Consider the following 6,602-nt stretch of genomic DNA (forward strand, 5'->3'; position numbering starts at 1 on the left):
TGGACCTTTGAATTTCTTCCTATTGTGATAGGATGAGGATCTCCCAACTCAGTGAAGAGGGGCAGAACAGAGAAATTACTCAAGGACACAGAGAAGGGTCATCCCAGGATTTTAGTGCTGTTCCCTTGTTCCTCCCAACACCCTGCTCTCTCCTGCTCTTCTTATCCTCCAGTCCCTGCATTTTGGGGAAACTGCCTGGGTGAAAGCCATAATATTTGAAAACCAAGAGTCAGAATTCATATATAGAGACGAGTGTAACTCCCACCGGGTTTCTCAGAATTTCCCTTGGAGAAAAAATAAACGCCGGGTGCACACAAGCCTCTTTCTTGTTTTTGCCTCTTTAAATGTTCTCTCTTTTGTTTCCTCCAGTTAGTGCCCGAACCAGCCATTGAGGGGCTTGGTAGTCTTACGGGGGAAAGGCAGCTGAGATTTTCGATCTTTGTTGTTTGGCCAGGGTTTCTTTCTCAATCAAGTCATTTCTAAGGAGGATTTTCCTTACACCAGCATTCTGCCGGGTGGCGGTTCCTCATTTGACTTATCTTGGCTTCCTCTGTAAGATTCATTACGTCTTGTCGGTAGTACCCTGGAAATCTGCCCAGCATCTTACACTGAAGTTGAATAAGGTCACAGAAGACACTAAATGAAAAATTTCTACTCCTCTATCAGTTCCAGAGCAAAGGAGGTAGTGTAGCCAGCAGAGATACAAAACAAACAAAATGAAAATAATAACTCAGAACTTGGTGTGGGGTGTGTGCATTTGAAATTTGGGACAACTTAGTCTGTCCCTATGACTCATTTTCCTTAGATAAAGCCCTCCATCCTATTGTAGAATGCGGAATTCTCAACTGGCATCATAGGCCTATGTGCATAAATTGCCGAATAAGGTTGAGAAATAACATCTTAATTTCACTATTATCAAGTTTAAATTAGCCTTAAATATGTACTTTAGAGGTAAATGCGGGTAGAACCCTCAACAGTAGTGAGCATGTTAAAAGGTCATCACTAGTAGACATGGTAGATGATCCCTGAAAGCAGTGTTTGGAGCTAGATCACCATATGAGGTTCTCCTCAGAGTTTAGTAGGTATCATTTCAGCATGAGGTTGATGTACAGGCGAACCGGAGACTTAGTACCGTTTCCTACATGTCCTACTCCCTCTATTCTACAATGAGACACACAGAAATACAGCAGCTTCCTTACCTTCATAACTGGCACTCATGCATGAACTAAAGGCTAATACCGATTGCTCTAGATTCTCTAGTGCCTTCAGCTCTCTTCTATACTCCTGTCCAAGATACCTCATTATGTTTAATTGTTAGATCCCTTAAGATTCGTGCAGGCTGTGAAAGCTTCTCAGCTTCCTTGTTTTGATGACCTTGACAGCTGAATGGTAGTGGTCAGTCATTTTGTGTGATGTCACAGTAATACAAGGTGGCTGATGTCTTTCTTGTGATAAGACTAGGGTTCTAGGCTACGGAAATGAGGACCACAGAGGTGAATGGCCCTTTCAGCGCAGCATCTAAGATTATAGACCACCACAGTGACATTGTTGATGCTGGCCTTGGTCAGCTGACAGGCAGCCGGGGCTTTCTGCTGTAAAGCTGTGGAGACATCACTACTGGGCTGTTGGAAAACAGCCACCATGTGACGTCAGCACCTATACGGAGCTATGTTCAGCCGTGTGAAGATTGTGTGCAGGATGTGAAATAAGTGGGATTCTTCCACATAGTAGCTTTGTCTGCACTTCCCATGTGTAACTCCTGATATGCCAGTGGGTCCTCAAACTGTAAGGCCTGTACCTGTGTTACTCTAGGTACAGTTCACACACCACTGTATCCTATGCGAGCAAGGAAAGGGCCTGGAGATTGAAAGAACACACAAGAGACCTGGATCATCGAAAGGAGTTCAGCCCAATGCCTTTTACTCAAGCTTAGGAAAATCCTTATATACCTAGCTGCTACACAGGAATTTGCCCCAGGCAGGTGGGAAATTGCTACACCAAAGATGGACTAAACAAGGCCCTACAGCTAAACACCAGGTAGGGCAAAGGGAGCACAGGAGCAAATGCTGGCTGGCCAGAAACTGTCCTCAAAATGAACCCCAGGAGCAGGGGTAGACCCATGGGCCCTATACCCATTTAAAATGTAGTTCAATTGGTTAATAGTTGTAGGGTTTTTATACATTTGGTAATAATCCGATGTTCCCTTATTTATTTGTTCAAATATTTCAGTTTCAGTTATCGAGAGCTCTGTTGGTTTGTAACTGCTTAGTAATTTTTTGCTCTTAATCGTCTTAAATATGTATAACAATTCCATGAGTTTTCAAGATGTCTTGGGTTCTGAACTGCCTAGAACTGCAAAGAGACCTTTCTTCAAAGAGGCACATTTCCTCTTATTGAGGAATAATAACAAAAACCAAGGTATGGACTCCAAGTTTGTTTCTAGGTAATGCAATGTTGATTAGGCCTTCAATACAAGAGATCCGAGTTCTGTGTATGTGTACTAACTATGTGTATACACACACCAATAAGTGTTTCTGTATGTACCGTGTGTGCCTCTAAACATCTGTAAACCAACTGCTTACTCTATTATCACAAAGATTCCTCTAGCCCATCTCCCTCACTAATCTGTGAATGCTAACTCCAACAGCAAGAGATAAGACTCTACCACCTGCTCTTATTTACTCAATTGCTGAATTCCAGTGTCTTATACAGGCATACCAGCCTTATTATCATTAATCCATCTTTCTAATAATCATATTTTAGGTATGTAAATAAATAAAGTTACGACTATATATGACATTTGTTTGTTTTTCGGCAGGGTCTCTCTGCATAGCTTTGAGTATCCAGGAACCCTTTATGTAGACCATGCTAATCTTGACTCTCGGCGATCTGCAAGCCTCTGCCTCCCTACTGCTGAGATTGAAGTACCATATCTGGTTCTACTAAAAGTTGCTTAAAGAGTTTCATTGTCTGTTCATCTCTGTATCATGATACTGTTTCTTGAATACTTTGATTACTGCACTTAGAATTAGTAGCTTTCCCTGTAATTCTATAATGCCGTGTTCTTGGTACCACCTGCATTATCGTTACTCTTTGCCTTTCCTTGACTGTTTGCATAAACTTCCCACTCGAAAGTTGTAGATGCTTCAGAACCTGAGCAGCCATTAACAATTTATAACTGAGAAGATAACTTTGTTAGACATAAAGTGCCACATAAAGCAGAAGGGAAGTGGGGGTGGGTAAAGGTATCGAGAAAACCTAACTTTGAAGCAAGGCTTCATAATTGGCTTATCACTCAGCCTGACTGTTCCCCGCACCAACATGTGTTTGTATATGTGAGTGTAGGTGTCTATGTGGTGTACCTGTTGAAGTTCAGAGAAGAGAGCAATTTCTGGTGTTCGTCTTCGCCCTACACCTTTTTCTGAGGTGGGGAATACTAGGTTAGCTAGACAGCAATGGAGCTTCAGGGCTCCTCCCCTCTCCACTTCCCATCTTCGGGGAGCCGGGGTCAGATCTACTGTCAAGCACCTCTTTACTTGACTTCTGGGAATCTGTTCTCTGATACTTACCTTTTAAAGACAAGGGCAAACTATCTCCAGAGCCCTGGGTGTTGCTATTTATTTATTTGTTTGTTTCAAGGAATAGAATCAGGGTGTGGATGCTGCCAGGGAGATGGCAAATGTAGGCATTGAATGGTAGGATTTAATCCTTCATGATAGCAGCGTGATGAGAGGCAAAGGGAAATGGATTAAAAAAAAAGGAAAAATGAAAGGGAATGTTTTGTTTCAATACACAGTGTTAACGTCTGTGTTCTTAGAAGCAGGCACTTGCTAGAGACCATGTGAACAAACAAACAAACAATAAAGAGCCTTCACCTCAAAAGAACAAGAGACATTTACTTTTGGGCCAAATATGAATGACTGGAAACTCAGATTTAGGTTACTCAAAACTCCATTCAAACATGGTAATGATCTGATAAAGTTATTCTAGTAACAAAACAAAGAGTCATAAATTAAGGTACTTTTTCAATACATTAGTAGAAACATAAAGTAGATGGGTATGATGGCCTGCTTTGTCAGCTTGACATGGTGTTCCTTGGAAGCAGGGATGTCCTTTAAAGTATTGTCTCCATCAGAATGCTCTGTGGGACTTTTCTGGATAACTGATTGATGGTGGAGGGCCTCTCTCAACTGGAGATAGGTACCATCCCTGGACAGGTAGGCCTTAGGCTGTATAAGAAAGCAAACTGAGCCAAGTGGTGGTGACACACACACACACACACACACACACACACACACACACACCTTTAACCCCAGTACTCAGGAGGCAGAGAAAGGGGGATCTCTGAGTTGGAGGCCAGCCTGGTCTATGGGACCAGTTCCAGGCCAGCCAGGGCTACAAAGAGAAAACCTATCTCCAAAAAACCAACGGGGGTTGGTAGGAGAAAGAAGGAAAAGCATACTGAGCAAGTTAGGAAGCAGTGTCTTCCATGGTCTTCCAGGCTCCTGCTACTGGAGCTCCTCCTGCAAGGACTGTTAACCGGCAGTGTAAACAGACATAGTCCTTTCTTCCCCAGGCTGATTTTGGTCACGGTGTTTGTTACTGAAACAGCAAAGCAATTCGGACCCACTGCTTTAGGCACTGTAGGGAAACCTCAGCTGTGGGCCTCAGAGGCTCTCTGACGGTGTTCTTCTTTTGATTGGGGAAGGTAGGTGTTGCCTATACAGTCAAGGGATTTGCCTCACGGTCAGACATGGGGGATGGGCGACCCATCGCTATTAGGAGGAGACATGGGTGAGGGGCGACCCATGGCTTATTAGGAGGCGAAAGATGGCCAGGATCATCTGGTTCTGGACATGCAGCATTGGCATCCCTGAAGTGCGGGTCAGCTAATCAGCCATGCAGAAGTTTAGCTCAGGCACGGTGGGACCTTCCGCTCACTCCAGCTAGGAGGTTTCATCTCATGAGCGAGGTGGAAGAGTTCTTTTCATTTGTTTTAGCTCTCTGAGTTTTCAGTGAACGCCGTGTATTAGAAAAGGAATCTAGTGGTCAAGGGCCTTTGCTGCCTTTCTGATGTCCTCAATTAGAGATCAAGCGGTCCATTGATACCAGCAAAGGACAGTGCAGGCAGAGAGCTAGAGCCCAGCCGGCAGGAGAACATCTCCTTCGTTAAAGGAGCCCTTCCAGAGCACTCATTTATATGTAAATGTTTTATCAAAAGGGTAACTGAGGATTTCATTAGCAGACATTAACAATTTAGCAGAGATTAGCGTTTCAGATTTATAATTGAGAGGGACTTCCTCCCAGCATCTGTCACCCCATTGACAGCCAGGTCTCCAACCCTCCACACTCCATAGGGGGCTTTGGAGAGCTGGGACTCCACCTACTGGGACCTTCAGTGATTGGTGCAGAGCAGTCCCAATATTGTTGTCTGTAACTGAGAGTGGCAGAGGGGGTTGGGCTCACAGGAGCGCTTCTATTTATCCTCTCTTTATCTTTGCGAGTGTGGCTGCGCTTGAACTCTGGTTCATTCTACAGACATCTAATTTTATGTTAAGAATCTTGCTTCTTGGCTCCAAAGCCACAGAGAAACCCTATCTCGAAAAACCAAAACCAAAAAAAAAAAAAAAAAAAATCTTGCTTCTTAAAATATGTTAAAAACAATATTATATAAGGTGTAGGCAGGATAATTTGAGCATACTAAAGCTAAGGGATATACTCTGTTATAGTTATACTAAAGAAATAATGTAATCTAAGCTACTTTAACATTTACGGTATAGTTATACCCAATAATATATAGCCAGATAGATAAAAATTCCCTATGATACAAGTTATAAGAACACTAACTTATGTGAAGGTTGATACTAGGTACTAGAGCGTCAACAGATTTGAGCAGATGCAACAGAAATAATTCATTGAGAAGATAGTGATGGAAAGGAGCACAAAGAAAGCTGCATCCTTAGCTCCCACTCCCACCTCCTGTCTTCTTATTGGTTCCTTTATCCTGGTTAGGAGTTGCCATGTAACCCCTACACAGTACGGTATAAGGTGGAAATTGGAATCTCTGTTCCAAAGTGAGATGAATATTTCCTTAACTGAAGTGCTTACTGCCCAAATATCCAGGAATGAGCTCAATCTGGACTATGGGAGAATTATTTCTAGTGGTTCAATAAACAGCAGGATTCCTCAGGAACTTGTGAAATGGTTCCCATCTGCCAAAAATAATTATTTCCCTTACCTCTATCTGAATTTTATTTTTAATATATTTTATTTTATATCTGTTCATAATGCATTCTGATTACTCTACCAAGCCCCCGACCTCCCTCCTCCCCGAACACCTTTCCTCCACACAAGTTCTTTTCTCAGAATCATATTTTCGTTTTGCTTTGTGACCCGCTGAGTCTGCCCAGGGCTGCCTGGGTGAACCTAGGTTTGGAATTGTCCTTCGGCTGCTGTAGGCTCACCCTTGGTGCGGAGCAGAAGACAATGATTGCTCCCCCAGAATCTGTGAGAAGGATGAGGCCTGTGAGCCCCTCCCATTCGTGGATCTTTCTAACCAGCTGCGGGAGTTGACCTCAGATGCTGTGGATAAGGGTCGCAGT

The sequence above is a fragment of the Microtus ochrogaster genome, linkage group LG5 (genome assembly GCF_000317375.1).
Source record: "Microtus ochrogaster isolate Prairie Vole_2 linkage group LG5, MicOch1.0, whole genome shotgun sequence".
NCBI classification, from domain to species: Eukaryota; Metazoa; Chordata; class Mammalia; order Rodentia; family Cricetidae; genus Microtus; species Microtus ochrogaster.